Below are 21,107 nucleotides of genomic sequence, written 5' to 3' on the forward strand. Positions count from 1 at the left end.
GTTACGCGGGGCAAGATATAACAATGTTCTCCATAGTTCAAAATGGGCTTCAACACCAAGAAATAATTCGCATAAAGCGACATAACCTGCGATGTGCAGGATAGAGGCAGGAGTGAAGTTGTGCAGCTGGAGACCATAATATTCCAGAAGCCCTCGGAGGAACGGATGGATTGGAAACCCGACGCCTCTTAGTAGATAGGGGACGAAGCACACTCGCTCCCGCCCAGATGGATAGGGGAAGTCCTCCGCCTGAGTCACGCTATTGAAGGAGGCCAACCCTGCTCGAACAGGGACCAGATCCGCGGGAGGAAGAAATCCCCGTGTTTGCAACTTTGCTAACTGACTGTGAGACACAGAGCACTTCTCCCACTCGCTTTTCTTTGGGCTGGAACGGGAGGAGGAGCTGGCAACGCTAGCCATGTTGGAATGGTTTCTCCTAGCAGTCTCCGGGGATCTTCTCGGCATAGTGTCGCATGGATCTAAGATCCAATATCTTTAAATAGGCGCTCTCCCTTGGATGGACGGGGTGTTATTCGCAAAAATACACTGACTTTCCGCATTGACACATGGAAGACGAAGTTATTAGCGCGCAGAAGCCGAGGGGAATAATATTGAATCAACGGCCGAACACATTACTTGGAGAAAGGAACCCGCCTTGCAATGCCGAAGACAATTCGAACACCGAACACCTCGTCATTGAAGCCTGGTTCGGGGGCTACTGATGGAGTCCTAGACTAAGGTGTCCTCGGGCGTCCGGCCTGTTAGCCATGGGCCGGTCTGATGGGTTGTGAAGATACGAAGACCGAAGACTGCACCCGTGTCCGGATAGGTCTCTCGTTGGTGTGGAAAGCAAGCTTGGCGATCAATCATGTAGATTCCCTTTTATGTAACCGACTCCATGTAACCCTAGATCTCTCCGTTGTCTATATAAACCGGAGAGCGTAGTCCGGATGGATATATACACATTACCATAGTCATACAGGCTAGACTTCTAGGGTTTAGCCATTACGATCTCGTGGTAGATCAACTCTTGTAACACTCATATTCATCAAGATCAATCAAGCAGGAAGTAGGGTATTACCTCCATAGAGAGGGCCCGAACCTGGGTAAACATCATGTCCCCCGTCTCCTATTACCATTGATCCTAGACACATAGTTCGGGACACCCTACCTGAGATCCACCGGTTTTTGACACCGACAACAGGTCCATTGCAGCCTTCATCCAGGATTTAAACCAGCACATTCATCGACAGGAGAACCAGATGTGTGCAAGCATGATAGACCTGAAGAAGGTGATGACCAGGAACATGGAGCTAGAAGAGGAACTCAAGTCTACACGCGACAAATACGAGGAGGAAATCACAATACTAGTGGAGAAGAAGGATTACCTGACAAGGAAGCTAAGAGTATTCATGGGAGACCCCGTGCTAGGAGGAGATGACGACCATCCCGAGGACTACATCATCATCGACGACACCGACTCTGACCTCGACGATAGTGATGATGATTATGAAGACGAAGCTGGAGCGGATATCATGGAGTCTTCCACCGATCAAAATTTCTAGATCACCACCATACGATTAGTAGTATTTCCCCATGTATATAGTAGTAGTCCGAGCACTTTTATAACGATAGTTCTAGGCCGATTGTATGCCCTTGCTTGAATTGATTTGGTGTGATATGAATGTGTTTGTCTCATGTGCTTATGGGTAGTGCTTTTTCATTAGACCTCACTCTATTCTAATCTCTCCCCTCTAAACCCATCACATGCCTCCGAGACGTGACACCGGATTTGTTTTCCCACCGGAGATCACCCAGTTGATCCAATAGCAGAATGCCCTGATACAACAACTAGTCCAGAAGCAAGGCAACAACAACAACAACCCACCGCCACCACCTCCAGTTGACAACTTAGCCCGTTTTCTGAGGTTGTAGCCGCCGGTGTTTTCCAGTAGCACCGAGCCAATAGTTGCTGATGACTGGCTACGCAGGATTGGAAGGGAGTTGACCACCGTAGGTTGCACAGATGCTGAGAAGGTGTGTTTTGCCGCACATCAATTGGATGGACCCGCAGCGTCATGGTGGGAGAATTACACTGCCACTCTCCCTATAGCAAATGTCACTTGGGAGCAGTTTCAGCAAGCATTCCGCACTGCTCATGTCTCAACTGGAGCTATGAACATGAAGAAGCGTGAGTTTCGCAACTTGCGCCAGGGAAACTGTACTGTGGGGCAGTACGTAGATGAGTCTAGTAAGTTAGCTTGCTATGCGCCGGATGATGTGGCCACAGATGCCGCGAAGGAGGAGGAGTTTATGCAAGGGTTGAATGATGAGATGAGCATGCAGTTGATGGTAGCGACATTCGCTAACTCCCAGGAGTTGGTAGACCGGGCTCTTATGATTGAAGGGAAGCAGCAGGAGATTGAGAGTCGCAAAAGGAAGTATGGACAAGGGAAGTACAATTCAGGAGCTCAGCAGAAGCCTCGTCTAACCCCGAACTCGGGAGGTTATACCCATAACCCTGGAGGCCATACCCACAATGGAGGAAGCTCGCATAACCACAGTAGCCCCAAGAATGGAAATGGGAATGGAGCAGGCAGTAATCAGAACCGCTCTAACCCAGCCACACCTGCCAAGAAGGACCAAAGTCACATTACTTGTTTCAAGTGCGGGAAGACTGGACACTATGCCTATGAGTGCTCCGACCCAAAGAATGGTAATGGCAATGGAAGCTCTGGGAAGAAGCCCAACCCTTTCAACAGGGGACAAGTGAACCACGTGAACGTGGAGGAGGTTGAAGAGCAGCCAGATGTAGTTATAGGTATGTTTTTGTTTAAGTCATTTACCGCTCTCGTTCTTTTTGATATTGGTGCATCACATTCATACATTTCAAGGGGATTTTTGGACAAGTTTAGGTTACCCACCTTAGCCCTTAGGTCCCCCATGCTAGTAAGCTCACCAGGAGCAGAGTATATGGCCCGCCGATGGTGCGACCGGATACCCTTAACCATTGGTAGCCATGTTTTCCCCTCAGACCTAATAATTTTGGATTCACAAGGATTGGATGTGATACTAGGTATTGATTGGCTATCGAAGTATGGAGGAAACATTGACTATGCTAGTAGGTCAGTTCTGCTCACGACACCAGAGGGAAAAAAGATCAAGTATGTATCCAGGCATGCGCCGAGGAGGACCCAAGTAAATTCCCTCTCAGGAGTTGTTCAGGAGGAAGTGCCTGTAGTGAAGGATTACTCGGATGTATTTCCAAAGAGTTACTAGGCATGCCGCCGGATCGAGACATTGAGTTTTTGATAGAGCTGTTGCCTGGCACAGGACCAATATCCAAGAGGCCATACCGGATGCCTGCAAATGATCCGGTGGAGATTAAGAAGCAGATTAAGGAGTTATTGGAGAAAGGTTACATTCGACGAAGTTCGTCACCATGGGGAGCCCCAGTGCTATTAGTTGAGAAGAAGGATGGATCCTTGAGAATAGTTGTTGATTACCGGGCATTGAATGAAGTGACGATCAAGAACACGTACCCACTGTCGGTGTCAAAACCGGCGGATCTCGGGTAGGGGTTCCCGAACTGTGCGTCTAGGATCGATGGTAATAGGAGACGGGGGACACGATGTTTACCCAAGTTCCGGCCCTCTCTATGGAGGTCATACCCTACTTCCTGCTTGATTGATCTTGATGAATATGAGTATTACAAGAGTTGATCTACCACGAGATCTTAATGGCTAAACCATAGAAGTCTAGCCTATGTGAATATGGTAATGTCTATTCGCCTATCCGGACTACGCTCTCCGGTTTATATAGACATCGGAGAGATCTATGGTTACATGGGTCGGTTACATAAGAGGGAATCATCATAGTTAGTCGCCAAGCTTGCCTTCCACGCCAAGGAGGGCCCAATCCGGACACGGGTATAGTCTTCGGCCTTCATATCTTCACAGCCCAACAGTCCGGCCCAGTGGATAACAGGACGGACGCCCGAGGACCCCTTAGTCCAGGACTCCCTCAGTAGCCCCTGAACCTGGCTTCAATGACGAGGAGTCCGGCGCGCAGATTATCTTCGGCATTGCAAGGCGGGTTCCCTTTTTCCGAACTCCAAGATAGTCTTCAGATGCGATGATTGTATCCGGACCTGTCACACACCATGTACAACCACAGAGAGAATATATATATATATATATATATATATATTACACGAGTTCCATCTGTCGACAACTTTTTGCAACACGATATTGCATCTGATCGGTCATAATTCCAAACCCTTTTTGTGTTCGACGCCCCACGCCTCAAGACGCGGTTGCCATTGGCACGTCTTGTCAAAGCAGAGATCGTGTCCCCTTACTGCGGGATTCTCATCAATGTGGGTATGGGTAACCTAACTGTGCCGTTTATACGGTACTTGGGAATAGGCGAATCTTAAGGCGAATGAAGAGGCGCTCAATATTTACTGCCTTTATAAATAAGGACTCCACCTTCCTTTCCCACGCCTTCTCTATCTCCGCCTTTCCAATCTCGAGCTCCAGCGCCCAAGTTTCCATCTCCTTTCCATTCGATCTAGCACTCAACGATGTCCGGCGGTCAGGGTAAGTGGATGGTCTCCTCCGTCGAGGAAGAAGACATTACCGAGCTTCAGGCGGCTGGATATTTGGCGAAGGAGATCGCCCAGTGTCTGCCGACCGAGGGACAAGTCGTCCCCACGCCGAAGCCCACCGAGAGGGTAGTATTCATCCCCCATTTCTTCCGCGGGCTAGGGTTTCGACTCCACCCTTTCGTCCGCGGGCTGATGTATTATTACGGGATAGATTTGCATGATGTGTCCCCAAATTCCTTCCTCAGCATCTCGGCATTTATCGTCGTGCGCGAGGCCTTCCTCCGCATCCATCCCCACTTCGGGTTGTGGCTCAAAGTCTTCAACGTGAAGCCGAAGGTGGTGGACGGCCAGCACGCGGAATGCGGAGGAGCCATGGTGAGTAAGCTGCCCAACGTCTCCTGGCCAAAAGGCACTTTTGTGGAGACAGTGAAGGAGTGGCAGCATCAGTGGTTCTACATCACAGAACCCCGCGACACCACCTGGGCCGCCGTTGACGGGTTCCGCTCCGGTCCTCCCATGTGACCCACCTCCTGGGCCGAGAAGAGTCCGGACTGGTGTTCGCCTGATGAGCTGATAGCGCTGCAGACACGTGTTCAAAGCATGGCAACCAAGAACGTCAGTCTCGTTGATGTAATCCAGGTGATGTTAGTGCGCCCGATTCTCCCGTGCCAGCACCGAAGCCGCCCCCTGTGGGAGTACAATCCGAAGAAGCATCAGACCTTGGTGAGGCTCTTCGAGACTACTCACGAAGGCGCAAGGAAGTTGCTCTTTAAGGGTGATGAGAAACCGCCGGCCGCGGATTCAGATCACAGGCACGACGCTAAGCATCTCGCCAGCGAGGTATGTCTTTTTGAATGTATTCCCTGCTTGTTTGTTTCAGGGACGATGCCTGAGCTTTTATTATTGCTTTTTCAGGGCTTGATGGAGAGGGCGAAGCGGATCCAGTGTCCGGCTCTGCTGCCTGAAGAACCAGTCATCCCGCGTCTAGCGAAGATGCTGGTGCCGGCGCCATACAAGGTGCTGGAGAAGAAGGCCAAGAAGAAGACCAAGGGGGCCAAGAGTGGCCCCCGCCGCAAGGGTACTTCGTACGTGACGTCCGAAGACGACGAAGCTCATTCCTTTGTCCCGGAGGACTAGGACAGGGAAGAGGAGGAGGAGGAGGAAAACAACCCTCCTCCTGAGGATAAGAAGAAGAGGAAGAAGAGGGCGGCTCTGGGGCATCTGGAGGCGGAAACGCCCAAGAAGGGGAAAGGCGTCCCAGCGGTCAACACTGCATGGGATGTCGACAATAGTCCGGAGCGACGCCCCCGCACTAAGCCCCAGGCCGCGTCGTAAGTGACATCGCTTGCTCATGCGCACATCCGGCCCCTTCTCTCCATTATCTTGACATAGTTAACTGTACTATTGCAGTCCGGCCCGCGACCTTATCCAACGATCCTCGTCTGGAAGTTCGTTGGCTTCGTCGGAGATGGCGAGCATGTCGGCACCGCCTACTTATTCCCCCGGGGCCAGGGATGACACCGAAGTGTTGACCCGGAGGGCCGCTCCGAACCGGGGAGGAGCCCAGGACGCTGTCTGGGAGGCGCCACGAGGCGAGACCTCCACTGCCGGACACATGGGGGAGCCGATCCCCATGGAAACTGGCGAAGAGGGCCGCATCCAGTTCGGCCCTCAGCCGAATACAATTCCGGAGACCCATATGGCTTCGGAGTCAGGCGATCAGCCCCCTTTGAAGGAGGGGGTGCGCCGCTTCCACCGGTGGCCCCTGTCCATCCAGGGGCGCCGGATAACCTGATGGAGGCGCTACGAAGCGCCTCCATCATGGAAGAGCACCATATCCTTATGGGCATAGTGATCGAAAAGGTTTAGTCCGCGAAGAGTGGACTGAATGAAGCCTGCAGCAACCTTTTAACAGGTTTTGAGGTAAGTGACATAGAAAGAGAAAAACCCCATGTAGTCAGTAGCCCCTGAGACACTATCCATTACTCGGCGAGAAGACCCGACAGAGGATCAATCATTCATTATAAGAGGCTTACTTAATATGTATCAATAAGCAGGCGTCACTGTTGGCCGCAACCTCGCATGCTACTGAGGTCTCTGAACTGAAGCAGAGGCTGGAGCGGACCGAGAACGAGCTCAGCGAGCTTAAGATGCGGCTCCAGGAGAAGCAAGGTGAATGACGACTTGCTGTGTGTTTCGGAAAGAACAAGCGCTGTATATTGACTGTAGTGTCGTAATATGTGCAGGAGCCGCGACCGAGGTCAAGGCCCTTGAAAAGGCCCTAGGTGAAGCCGAGGAGAAGGCTGTCTAGCAGCAAGCCGCCCGAAAAAATCTCGAGGCCCGGGTCAAGGAGGTCCAGCAGGAGCTCCAGGATGCGGTGAAAAAGTGCGAGACCTTGGAGCATGACGCGTTGACTCAAGGGGTCAAACTCCCCAAGGCTCGTCAGAGCGCGGAGGCTGCCTGGAATGAGGCCCAGGCTGCCCTCTAGGAGATCCGGGAGGCCAAGAAGGTCACGGCGGGTAAGGCATTTAAGCTGCAAAGCAAGTATGCGGAGAAGCAGTACCTTTTACTAACCCAGGTTCGGAGTTCCCCAGGGGCATTTGCGGATTTACCATGCAGCGTATCAGACGCTGCGGAATTCTTCCGAGCCGAAGGAGGGGGTTCTACGGTCTAGGTGTTGTAGCACTACCAAGTTTTCTCTGTCAAAGTTGTTGCGTCGATCTGAGTATGCCACGTGCAGTTCCCTGTGACCATTGGAGTGACCTTCTCCTTCGAGCCTCCCATCGTGCTTGTTAACGGGCAAACCAACACCAACACCAGGCGACTGGTCTACTCCATATAGAAGATTCTTGCAGAAAGAGATGCATTCTTGTGTCAGAAAGCCCTGGACGATGCTTCCATTCGGACGGGACATGTTACGAACGAATCCTTTGATGATCCCATTCATCCTCTCAAACGACATCATGTTCTGTAGGAATGACGGCCCCATGTCTATTATGTCGTCCACAATATGGACACATAGATGCACCATGACGTCAAAGAACACGGGTGAGAAGTACATCTCAAGCTCATTTAGTATCACAACGATCTCTTCCTGTAGCCTCCGGAGCTGCTTCACACTGATCGACTTTCGAGAGATGACGTCGAGAAAGTTGCGGAGACCAATAAGCGTGTCACGGACGTGCTTGTCCATTATCCCTCTAAGGGTAATAGGTAGTATCTGCGTCATCATCACATGACAGTCATGGGACTTCATCTCGCTGAACCTTTTCTTGTCCGTATCTAGATATCTGCTTATCTTGCCACAGTAACCGGAACTAACTTTGACTCCGTTAAGGCACGTAAAGAATTGATCGATCTCAGCCTGACTTAAGGTGAAGCAAGAAGGGGGGCAACAATCATGTTCCTTTACTTTCTTGCCCTTCTTCTCCCGCGCCTCTGTCTCCATCTCTATCTCGTCTGACGTTTTACTGGGCAGCATGTGCAGTTCTTCCTTGATATTCAAATCTTGCAAGTCTTTTCTTGCCTTCGGCCCATCCTTGGTCTTACCCGGCATGTTCATCGGTGTCGCGAGCAATCTCTCAAGGACATTCTTATAGATATGCATTTGATCAAGGCAATGAGGTGTATCGAGTTTGTGCCAGTACTCCAAGTCCCGGAACACAGACCTCGTCTTCCATACCTTGAGCAGTGGCTCCGCCGCCTTTTTCATCGTCTTTCCCGGCGCGGGGCACTATTCCCAGTTTTTCAACAGCTCATCGATATTGGCGCTGCTCCGCTTACGTGGCGGTCCTTGATGCTCATCGTGACCATTGAATAGATCTCCACGGTTTCTTCATAGGTCGTCCAGTTCGAGCCATCTTCGATACCCCATGTACATGATTTTCCCAGACCCGCCATCTTTCCTTGACGTTAGCTGCTGAAACGTCGTATCATCCATGCACCCCATGCATCCGCAATATCCATGGCACACCTGGCCTATGACATATCCATAACCGAGATAGTCGTGCACCGTCGTGATCAGCACAGCTCTCATGTAGAAATACTCGCCTTTGCTGGCGTCCCATGTCTTGGCCGGTGTTTTCCATAACATGTCTAACTCCTCTTGAAGTAGCCCCAGATACAGATTAATATAATTTCCTGGTTGTTTCGGCCCTTGAATCAACGTGCTCATGTGAATGTACTTCGACTTCATGCGCAACCAGGGGGAGGTTGTACATCCATACAAACACGGGCCATGTGCTATGGTTGGTGTTCTGGTTGCCAAACGGATTCATGCCATCACTACACGCGCCGAGCACGATGTTCCTTGCATCACAATCGAAATACCGATAGAAGTCGTTCAAGGCTCTCCACTGGCTTCCATCCTTGACGTGGCTCAGCTTTGGATCATCTCCATCGTCGGGCTTCTTCCTCTCCACGTGCCAGCGCATGAGCTTTGCTTCCTTGGGATCTACGAAGTACCGCTGGAGACGAGGAGTGATCGGTAAGTACCATACAACATTATGGGGACATTTCTTCCCGACCTTCTTGTATCGAGAAGCATTGCACACCGGACAGCTTGTTTTTTATGCGTGCTCCTTCCCACAAATTATGCAATCGTTGATGCATGCATGGTATCTAATGTGCGGCAGATCAAGAGGGCACACGATCTTCTTGGCCTCATCCACACTAGTAGGACATAGATTCCCTGCGGGAAGAACATCCTTTAGGTACTTGAGATGCTCATCGAGGCTAGTGTTGGTCCATTTGTTTTTAGCCTTCGTCTTCAGGAGTTGGAGCATGAAACTCAAGCGGGTCACCTCAGGATTGCAACCATCATACAATGGAGTGTTCGAGTCTACCACCAGCTGCTGCAACTTAGCCTCCTCTCTAGAAGCAGCTCTCTCAGTACTTGTCTCCTTGCGAAGCAGTGCTTGAACACGAGGGTCCCGCACGATTGAACTTAGTACCGACGAACTCTGCAGCGTGGAGTCCATGTTCTCTCTGCCGCCATGTCCGGCCCCTTCTCCGCCGCCATGTCCTGCCCCTTCTCCGCCGCCATGTCCGGCCTCTTCCCCGCCGCCATTATCGATCATCTCTTCGTCCCTCCCCGTGTCATCATTGCCTACCCTGATGGCGTCCTCAACATCATCATCATCCTCATCTTCAATTATCCATCGAGTATAGCCATCCATGAAACCAGTCATGAGCAGGTGTGCTTCGACACGACCATCGTCATAGGGGTCGAGCTAAACTATTCCTTTGCATTTTCGACACGGACATAAAACCTCTGTCAGGTTACTTTCTTTCATGTCCTGCGCCGCCGACCGCAACCACTTGTCCACCATCATTCCACTGACCATCGTGAACGTCTGCACGGGAATAATAAACAAGTTGATTATAAAAATGCATGCGTGCATCAAAGTCATACAAAATTTCGGCATGACCTTCCCTAAAAATAGGACATATAGATCTAGAGTTTGCCCGGAATTCGCCGAAACGGAAATAAATCGACATTTCGGCAAAACATAAGCAACTCAAAAGCATAGTTCAGCGTCAACTCATGCCACACAAACAATTTCCATCATATCGCCCAATTATCATGTCGCACACACATACACATATTTCCATACTTGCAAAAGCCTGAATTTTTAATCAACTATAGTCTCGAGATGGAGCACATGGTTGAGATGATGATGTAGGGAGATCAAAAGTGGACAAATCTCGTCTTGACAAAGCTAGATCTAGTTAGGGGCACATAGGTCACCTCACTAAATGCTACATCTACCTAGCTAGCTAATTTGGGAGGAGACAACTTCAACTAGTGGAGGGCGAAGGAAAAAGAGAAAGGAGATGCATTAATGGAGGTGGTGGAGTTAGCTAGGAGTAATAAAGAGATAGAAAGGTAGGTAGAAGAGGGAGAGTAATGGAGGGAGAAGTATTGAGGAAGAAGCAAAGTGATGGAGAGAGGAGGTGGGAGGTAGATGGGGGAGGGGAGGAGGGGGAGGGGGAAAAGGTGGTATTATCTTGCGTCTTAGCAGTAGCGCGGGGTGTAAAGCACGCTACTGCTAAGGGAATAGCAGCAGCGAGCTTTCTGAATGCGCGCTACTGCTAAGCGGGGCCCGCCATGTGGCCAGTTTCAAAATTAGCAGCAGCGACCAGAGAAAAAAGCGCGCTACTACTATTACATTAATTAGCAGTAGGGCGGGTCGCGGCAGCGCGCTGGTGCTAAACCGAGGTTGGTGGGTACTGTCGGTCGATTTTACTAGTAGCGCGGTTCCACTAGGCCGCGCTACTGCTAACGCGGTAGCAATAGCGCCTGTTTTGAACCCGCGCTACTGAAAATTAGCAGTAGCGCCTCTTTTTGTACCGCGCTGCTGCTAAGATTCTGTGTATAAGGTTTTCCCTAGTAGTGTTCTTGGCCTTCTTCTTCGGCGCCTGGTACAGCACCGGAACCATCATCATCGTTAGAAGAGGATCAGCTAGGTTCTCGGGCAGCGGGGCCGAACACTTGATCCGCTCTGCTTTCTTTATCCAGCCCTGATTACAGGATGAAAGTTTCAAGCATACCCCTTTTGATTCGTGAACTGAGTTATGTTTGAAAATGGAATACTTACCTGGGTGGCTTGATGATCGCAGTCGAGGCCGATGTCGTCGGTCATCTCCGGCCACGACTTCTGGACCTTGAAAAGCAGCTTCTAGATTGCTTCGTGCGTCGTGCCAAAGAATCGATGCACGGTCCGCAGCCCTTTCGGATTGAACTCCCACATGGGGAGAGGCCGGCGTTGGTAGGGAGGGTCCGACGAAATAGCATCACCTGGATCACGTCAGGGAGGCTGGTGTTCTTTTCTATCATGTTTTTGATGCGCTTCTGCAGCATCAACACCTCGTCAGTCGACCCCCAGTCCAGGCCCTTGTTGATCCACATCGCGAGCCGCATCGAGGGTCTGGATCTAAATTCAAAAGTGGCCGCCCAGTTGGCGCCGTGCGGTTCCGTGATGTAGAACCACTCCTGTTGCCATATCTTGACGGTTTCCACAAAGGCCCCCTTGGGCCAGGTGACGTTGGGGAGCTTGCTCACCATGGCGCATCCGCAGTCTGTGTGATGCCCATCAACCACCTTTGGCTTCATGTTGAAGATTTTGAGCCATAAGCCGAAGTGGGGGGCAATGCGGAGGAGCGCCTCGCACACGATGATAAACGCTGATATATGAAGGAAGGAGTTTGGGGCTAGATCATGGAAATCTAGCCCGTAGTAGAACATAAGGCCGCGGACAACAGGGCGAAGAGAAACCCTAGTCCACGGAGGAAGTGGGGGATAAAAACAACCCTTTCGCCGGGCTCTGGGATGGGGATGACCTGCTTCTTGGCAGGGATCCTGTACGTGACGTCCGCACTCAGATACCCCGCCTCACGGAGCTCTTTGACGTCCTTCTCCGTCATGGAGGAGGCCACCCATTTGCCTTGAGAGCCGGATCCGGACATGGATGAGTGTTTGGTGGCGATGGAAAAGATTGAAACTTGGGGGCTGGAGCTCGAGGATGGGAGGGCTAAGGAAGAAGAAGGCGTGAGGTAAAATGATGGGTCCTTGTCCTCTTGTAAAGCTTCTCAATATTAAACGCCTCCTCACAAGCATTAAAACTCGCCTATTCCCAAGGGGTCGTGCGAACGGCACGGTTGGATTACCCAAACCCGTATTGATGAGAATCCCGTAATAAGGGGACACGATCTCTGCTTTGACAAGACATGTCAATGGAAGCTGCGCCTCGAAACGCAGAGCAGGAGGCCAAAAAACGGTTCGAAATAATGATAAGGCCAGGCGCAATGTCTCGCTGAAAAAGCTGTCAGTGGATATGAATTATTTTGTTTAAGTATTCTGCCCTTGTGTTTGGGGGTTATAACCATTATACAGAGCCGGAGACAGTTCTCGTGATTCGAAGACTGCTTTGGTGTATTCAGACGAGGAACCCTCCTTGCAATGCCGAAGACAATCTGCGTGTTGGACACATCATCATTGAAGCCAGGTTCAGGTGCTACTGAGGGAGTCCTCGATTATGGGGTCCTCGGACATCCGGCCTATGTGACATGGGCCGGACTGATGGTCCGTGAAGATACAAGGTGGATGGCCTTCCCCCACTAGTAGAAAACAGGGCTTTGGTTGGGGCCTGGCCAGCCCATTAGTCCCGTTTCTTACACGAACCGGGACCCATGGAGGCATACGGCCCGGTTCGTGCGCCCAGGGGGCCGGCCGGGCGTCGGGAGGCATTTGTCCTGGTTCGTGTGGACCCATTTGTCCTGGTTCTAGGTATGAACCAGGACCAATGGTCCTCGCTCCTGGCCCACAGCCATTGGTCCCGGTTCGTTCCTAGAACCGGGACAGAAGGGTCGCCTTTAGACCTGGTTCGAGCCACGAACCGGGACCAATGAGGTGGCTACATATACCCCCTCGTCGGCGAGCAGAACACTCCACACTGCTCTGTTTTTTGGGGCCGCGAGGGGAGAGCTTTGTGGTGCTCTAGCTCAACTCCTATGCACATGAGGTGTTCGATGAAATGCCTGAGCCACTAGTTAAGATCTCTCCTCTCAAAACTCGACCTCCGAGCTCCATTTTCCCCTTGATTTGTCTAGGTTTAGCGGTCCGTCACGTCCCGTCCCCGTCTTCACCGCCGTCGATCGCCCGCGCCGATCTCGTCGCCGGCACCACCGTGGTGAGCCTCTTGTTCTTATCTTCTTTCTGAAAGAAAAAATATTCTTACTTTAGATAGATACTTGTCTAATTTTCTACCGTGGTGGGGCCCAGTTTCCGGATGGGACTCTCTTTTGCATGGATGGCAAGCTTGGCGCCCGTGTAGTTTCCTTTCTCTGTAAATTGACTCTGTACAACCCTAGGCCCCTCCGGTGTCTATATAAACCAGAGGGTTTAGTCTGTAGAGGCTAACACAAGTCACATAGGCTAGATAGCTATGGTTTAGCCATTACGATCTTGAGGTAGATCAACTCTTGTAACCCCTATACTCATCAAAGTCAATCAAGCAGGAAGTAGGGTATTACCACCATTAAGAGGGCCCGAACCTGGCTAAATATCGTGTCCCTTGTCTCCTGTTACCTTCGATCCTCAGACGCACAGTTCGGGACCCCCTACTCGAGATCGGCCGGTTTTGAGACCGATAGTGGGGGCGGCCGGAGGGCGATGGTTCACCCTGGACCGAGCGCCGTTGCTGCGGATGTGCCCGTCAGTGGGAGGAGAGGGTGTGGATGGAGTGACCCCCTTGCCCGCACCTTCCGGAGCATGACCACCAGGGCATTGCTGATGCTGTTCTCCTCCAACATCTCCAGCCCTGTGTCTACCGCGGGGGGAGTGGCGATGGCGCCACCTGCTCTAGTCACGCCCCCAGCAGCTTTCATGTCCTCGCTTGCCCCCATCCTCCGAGGCACTAGAGGCCGTGGGCGGCGGAGCCTTCGAGGTGGACGGATAGGCTGAAGGGCCAGACTTCTTCTTCTTAGGCACCATGGTCGATGGCATTGTCGAAGAAGAAGATGGCGATGAAGATGATGCGCTGCGCATGCTTTAAGGTTCAAGCAAGCGAGCCCCCTACCTGGCGCACCAAGGATGTCGCGGGATATCCGCGGCCACCTATGGGAGCGGGTGGCCCCTTGCTGGTTCGGCGGGGGGACATCGCGTTGCGCAAAGAGCAGACCAGCGTGCGGCAGCACGACAGGGAGCACACAAGCAATTTACCCAGGTTCCGGCCACCGCGAGGCGTATGACCCTACTTCTGCTTTTGTGGATTGATGGTGCAATGAGCGTGGTGACGCCTAGTACACTTTCCCGGCAGGGTTTGCCTCGGGACCGCAGCGACTACGCGCGTATGGTGGCTTGGGTTCATCAACTTTCCAACCTCTCCTACGAGTGCCATGGGCCTCCTTTTATAAAGGGGTCACCATAGTGGAAAAGTGGTCATTATCCACCAATATGACAGCGAACAGTGCCATCATACCTAACTCTACGGGCTGACAGGGTGCATTAAATGCGCCGCTTAGAGTCACATCAATGGTCTCCCGGCAAGGCCTGCCGGGCTATCTTGCCAGCTCCGCACCTGTTCTCTTGACACGTCGCAGGACGGGTGTCATCTGCGGGTTTCTTCTGTAGGAAATGGCTGCCACTTAATCATCTTGCGGCTTGACACCACACTGATTGACGACTTGAGTCCTGTTTGAGTGGTTGGTGCCGTAGTTCTGCCCCCGCGAGCCCCGGCAGGCTCTGCTGGGGAGCCTTGATTGCTTGCTTCTAGTGGTGGCCTTGCCCCTTGCCGGGCTCGCCTGTCCGGCAAGGGAGGCCATTCTCTTGCAGATATCTTGCTCCTCAGGCTCGATCTTGGTTCCACAAATCTCTTGATTCTTCAATCTCTGACTTAAGCTGGTGCTTCAACCTTCATCTTGTGCCTGTGCACAGTTGGGCAACCGACCCAGGGTTTGTTGCACCGACAGAAGGTGCCCCTCCTTGTGGTCGCTGTCGATGAGGTCTAACTTGGAAGCTGTGGATCCCAAGCCAGCATCGAAGAACGTTTCCTTCAGAAATGACAAAATGGGCTCGATGGCGACGTAGGATGGCAAATTGTTGACAGCGAGCCAGAGGAGATCAGCGGTGAGGCCATGGATGAGATCGACGGCGGTTGAACCCGAGGGGTTGGGGTGGGCCACTTAACCTGTGACATAGCCCGCCTCAGGCCGTCGCTGTTGATGACCTCGATGTCGTAGCCGACGGCCGAGACATTCCCGCATACTCTAGCCCGCTGCTTGAGTGCCTGCCGCTAGTAATGGTCGTCAGCTTCCTCGGCGACGTCTAGCGAAGAGACCACGATACACTTCTTTTGGGCTAGTCGCTCCTCGAGCTCCGCGGGAAGCGTAGCCAGGCTTATAATGCGACGCTCTAGAGTGGGGGATGGGGATCTATGGGAAAGGGGGCATTTGGCAGGCACCATCTAAGAAACTAAGGGCGGCTTGGGTATGGAGATCGGTGGGTAAGCTGCACGGGCAAACCGGCAGATGTTGGCAATGGAGGCCTTGCGGCGGGGCGGGGGGGACCTTGCTAGGGTTTCGAGCGAGGGAGGGGGTGTGTGTGTGCGCGCACACCCGAGGAGGTTTTGGTGTGTGTGTGTGTGGAGGGGGGCGGGGTGTGTTTGAGGAAATGACGCGGTGCTAGCTCTTGAGCACTGCGTTGGATTTCGCCGAAGAGGAGAGGATGATGCAGCAAAGTAGCGTAAGCATTTCCCTCAGTTTTTGAGAACCAAGGTATCAATCCAGTAGGAGGCTACACGCAAGTCCCTTGTACCTACACAAAACAATAGCTCAACGCAACCAACGCGATTACGGGTTGTCAATCCCTTCATGGCCACTTACGGTAGTGAGATCTGATAGAGATGATAGATAATATTTTTGGTATTTTTGGTATAGAGATGCAAAGTGAAAAGTAAAAGGCAAAGTAAAATGCAAAGCAATAATAAAGTGATGGAGATTGATATGATGAGAATAGACCCGGGGGCCATAGGTTTCACTAGTGGCTTCTCTCAAGAGCATAAGTATTCTACGGTGGGTGAACAAATTACTGTTGAGCAATTGACAGAATTGGGCATAGTTATGACAATATCTAGGTATGATCATGTATATAGGCATCACGTCCGAGACAAGTAGACCGACTCCTGCCTGCATCTACTACTATTACTCCACTCATCGACCGCTATCCAGCATGCATCTAGAGTATTAAGTTAAAAACAGAGTAACGCTTTAAGCAAGATGACATGATGTAGAGGCATAGTTTCTTGCAATATGATAAAAACCCCATCATGTTATCCTCGATAGCGACAATACAATATGTGCCTTGCTGCCCCTTCTATCACTGGGAAAGGACACCGCAAGATTGAACCCAAAGCTAAGCACTTCTCCCATGGCAAGAAAAATCAATCTAGTAGGCCAAACCAAACTGATAATTCAAAGAGACTTGCAAAGATAACCAATCATACATAAAAGAATTCAGAGAAGATTCAAATATTATTCATAGATAGACTTGATCATAAACCCACAATTCTTCGGTCTCAACAAACACACCGCAAAAAGAAGATTACATCGAATAGATCTCCACGAGAGAGGGGGAGAACGTTGTATTGAGATCCAAAAAGAGAGAAGAAGCCATCTAGCTAATAACTATGGACCCGAAGGTCTGAGGTAAACTACTCACACATCATCGGAGAGGCTATGATGATGTAGAAGCCCTCCGTGATGATGGCCCTCTCCGGCGGAGCTCCGGAACAGGCCCCAAGATGGGATCTCGTGGGTACAGAAGGTTGCGGCGGTGGAATTAGGTTTTTAGCTCCGTTTCTGATCGTTTGGGGGTACGTAGGTATATATACGAGGAAGGAGTACATCGGTGGAGCTCCGAGGGGCCCACGAGGTAGGGGGCGCGCCCCCCACCCTCGTGACCGCCTCTTTTGTTCCTTGGAGTAGGGTCCAAGTCTCCTGGATCACGTTTGGTGAGAAAATCACGTTCCCGAAGGTTTCATTCGGTTTGGACTTGATATTCTGTTTCTTCGAAACACTGAAATAGGCCAAAAACAACAATTCTTGGTCGGGCCTCTGGTTAATAGGTTAGTCCCAAAAATAATATAAAAGTGGAAAATAAAGCCCAATATAGTCCAAAACAGTAGATAATATAGCATGGAGCAATCAAAAATTATAGATACGTTGGAGACGTATCAGGCATCCCCAAGCTTAATTCCTGCTCGTCCTCGAGTAGGTAAATGATAAAAAGAGAATTTTTGATGCGGAGTGCTACTTGGCATAATTTCAATGTAAATCTTCTTAATTGTGGTATGAATATTCAGATTCGAAAGATTCAAGACAAAAGTTCGTATTGACATAAAAATAATAATACTTCAAGCATACTAACAAAGCAATTATGTCTTCTCAGAATAACATGGCCAAAGAAAGTTATCCCCACAAAATCATATAGTCTGGCTATGCTCTATCTTCACCACACAAAGTATTTAAATCATGCACAACCCCGATGACAAGCCAAGCTATTGTTTCATACTTTAACATTTTCAAAACTTCTTCGATCTTCACGCAATACATGAGAGTGAGCCATGGATATAGCACTATATGTGGAATAGAATGGTGGTCGTGGAGAAGACAAAAGAGGGGAAGATAGTCTCACATCAACTAGGCGTATCAACGGGCTATGGAGATGCCCATCAATAGATATCAATGTGAGTGAGTAGGGATTGCCATCCAACGGATGCACTAGAGCTATAAGTACATGAAAGCTCAACAAAAGAAACTAAGTGTGGTAAAAGGATAGTAACATTGTCCCTTCTCTCTTTTTCTCTCATTTTTTTATTTGGGCCTTTTTTCTTTTTTTATTTGGCCTCTTTTTTTCGTCCCAACTTGTGGGGGAATCATAGTCTCCATCATCCTTTCCTCACTTGGGACAATGCTCTAAAAATGATGATCATCACACTTTTATTTTTCTTACAACTCAACAATTACAACTCAATACTTAGAAAAAAATATGACTCTATATGAATGCCTCCGGCGGTGTACCGGGATATGCAATGAATCAAGAGTGACATGTATGAAAGAATTATGAACGGTGGCTTTGCCACAAATACGATGTCAACTACATGATCATGCTAGCAATATGACAATGATGGAGCGTGTCATAATAAACGGAATGGTGGAAAGTTGCATGGCAATATATCTCGGAATGGCTATGGAAATGCCATGATAGGTAGGTATGGTGGATGTTTTGAGGAAGGTATATGGTGGGTGTATGATACCGGCGAAAGGTGCGCGGTATTAGAGAGGCTAGCAATGGTGGAAGGATGGGAAAAGTGCGTATAGTCCATGGACTCAACATTAGTCATAAAGAACTCATATACTTATTGCAAAAATCTATAAGTTATCAAAGCAAAGTATTACGCGCATGCTCCTAGGGGGGTAGATTGGTAGGAAAAGACCATCGCTCGTCCCCGACCACCACTCATCATGAAGACAATCAATAAATAAATCATGCTCCCACTTCATCACATAACGGTTCACCATACGTGCATGCTACGGGAATCACAAACTTTAACACAAGTATTTCTCAAATTCACAACTACTCAACTAGCATGACTCTAATATCACCATCTTCATATCTCAAAACAATTATCAAGTATCAATCTTTTCTTAGTATTCAACACACTCAAAAGAAAGTCTTACAAATCTTGAATACCAAGCATATTATTATTAAGCAAATTAACATGCTATTAGAGACTCTCAAAATAATCTAAGTGAAGCATGAGAGATCAATAGTTTATATAAAACAAATCCACCACCGTGCTCTAAAAGATATAAGTGAAGCACTAGAGCAAAACTATAAAGCTCAAAAATATATAAGTGAAGCACATAGAGCATTCTATAAAGCTCAAAAGATATAAATGAAGCACATAGAGTATTCTATCAAATTCCAATTCATGTATGGCTCTCTCAAAAGGTGTGTACAGCAAGGATGATTGTGGCACACTAATAAACAAAGACACAAATAATACAAGACGCTCCAAGCAAAACAAATATCATGTGGTGAATAAAAATATAGCCCCAAGTAAAATTACCGATGGAAGTAGACGAAAGAGGGGATGCCTTCCGGGGCATCCCCAAGCTTTGACTTTTTGGTGTCCTTAGATTATCTTGGGGGTGCCATGGGCATCCCCAAGCTTAGGCTCTTGCCACTCCTTGTTCCATAATCCATCAAAAGATTTCACCCAAAACTTGAAAACTTCACAACACAAAACTCAATAGAAATCCCGTGAGCTCCGTTAGAGAAAGAAAACAAAAGACCACTTCAAGGTACTATAATGAACTCATTATTTATTTATATTGGTGTTAAACCTACTGTATTCCAACTTCTCTATGGATTATAAACTATTTTACTAGCCATAGATTCATCAAAATAAGCAAACAACACACGAAAAACAGAATCTGTCAAAAACAGAACAGTCTGTAGTAATCTGTAACTAACGCAAACTTCTGGAACTCCAAAAAATCTAAAAAAATAGGACGACCTAGAAAATTTGCTTATTGATCAGCAGCAATTGGAATCAGTATTTTATCACGTTCTGGTGATTGTTAACAATTGTTTTCGTGAACAGAAAGTTTCTGGAAATTACAGCAAGATCAAATAACTATCATCCAAGAAGATCCTATAGGTATAACTTGGCACAAACACTAATTAAAACACAAAACCACATCTAAACAGAAGGTAGACGGATTATTTATTCCTAAACAGAAGAAAAAACAAAAAACTAAAAATAAAATTGGGTTGCCTCCCAACAAGCGCTAGCATCTACCCTATAATGCGCAAAGATTTCTTTGGCCTCTTTTATTATAAATCTAAACTCATGAGGCAAAAAGATAGTGGCGGCACGCTTAACAGAAGAATGCTCAATATTAAAGAATTCTAAGAAAATTCTTTGTATGCAAGGATGCATGTGCATAAATTGCTTTTCAAGTTCAACTATAAGCATGGCAATAGCGTCCGCAAGACTACTAGTTCTATGAAGAATAGAACCGCCCATAGAAGGCAAAGCACCGGCACAAGTAAAGAAATCTTGAATAACTCCTTTTCCAATAATATTACCACTACCAACTAGAAATTTCTTTGTATGCAAGGTAGGGGGTTCTTCAGCAGGAGCATCAGAATTTTCCATGATATTATTATTGCCCATATCAGCAATAATTTCCCCAAATTCAGACATAACACAAGCAAGCGAGAAAAATGCAAACGGAACAGAGAGGGCGAATAAAACGGCAAGGGTGAAGTGGGGGAGAGGAAAATGAGAGGCAAATGGCAACTAATGTAATGCGAGAGATAGGGATTGTGATGGGTACTTGGTATGTTGACTTTTGCGTAGACTCCCTGGCAACGGCGCTAGAAATTCTTCTTGCTACCTCTTGAGCACTGCATTGGATTTCCCCGAAGAGGAGAGGATGATGCAGCAAACTAGCGTAAGTATTTCCCTCAGTTTTTGAGAACCAAGGTATCAATCCAGTAGGAGACTACACGCAAATCCCTTCAAGGTCACTTACGTGAGTGAGATCTGATAGAGATGATAGATAATATTTTTGTTATTTTTGGTATAGAGATGCAAAGTGAAAAGTAAAAGGCAAAGTAAAAAAGCAAAGCAATAATAAAGTGATGGAGATTGATATGATGAGAATAGACCCGGGGGCCATAGGTTTCACTAGTGGCTTCTCTCAAGAGCATAAGTATTCTACGGTGGGTGAACAAATTACTGTTGAGCAATTGACAGAATTGAGCATAGTTATGAGAATATCTAGGTATGATCATGTATATAGGCATCACGTCCGAGACAAGTAGACTGACTCCTGCCTGCATCTACTACTATTACTCCACTCATCGACCGCTATCCAGCATGCATCTAGAGTATTAAGTTAAAAACAGAGTAACGCTTTAAGCAAG

The sequence above is a fragment of the Aegilops tauschii genome, chromosome 6 (genome assembly GCF_002575655.3).
Source record: "Aegilops tauschii subsp. strangulata cultivar AL8/78 chromosome 6, Aet v6.0, whole genome shotgun sequence".
Taxonomy (NCBI): Eukaryota; Viridiplantae; Streptophyta; class Magnoliopsida; order Poales; family Poaceae; genus Aegilops; species Aegilops tauschii.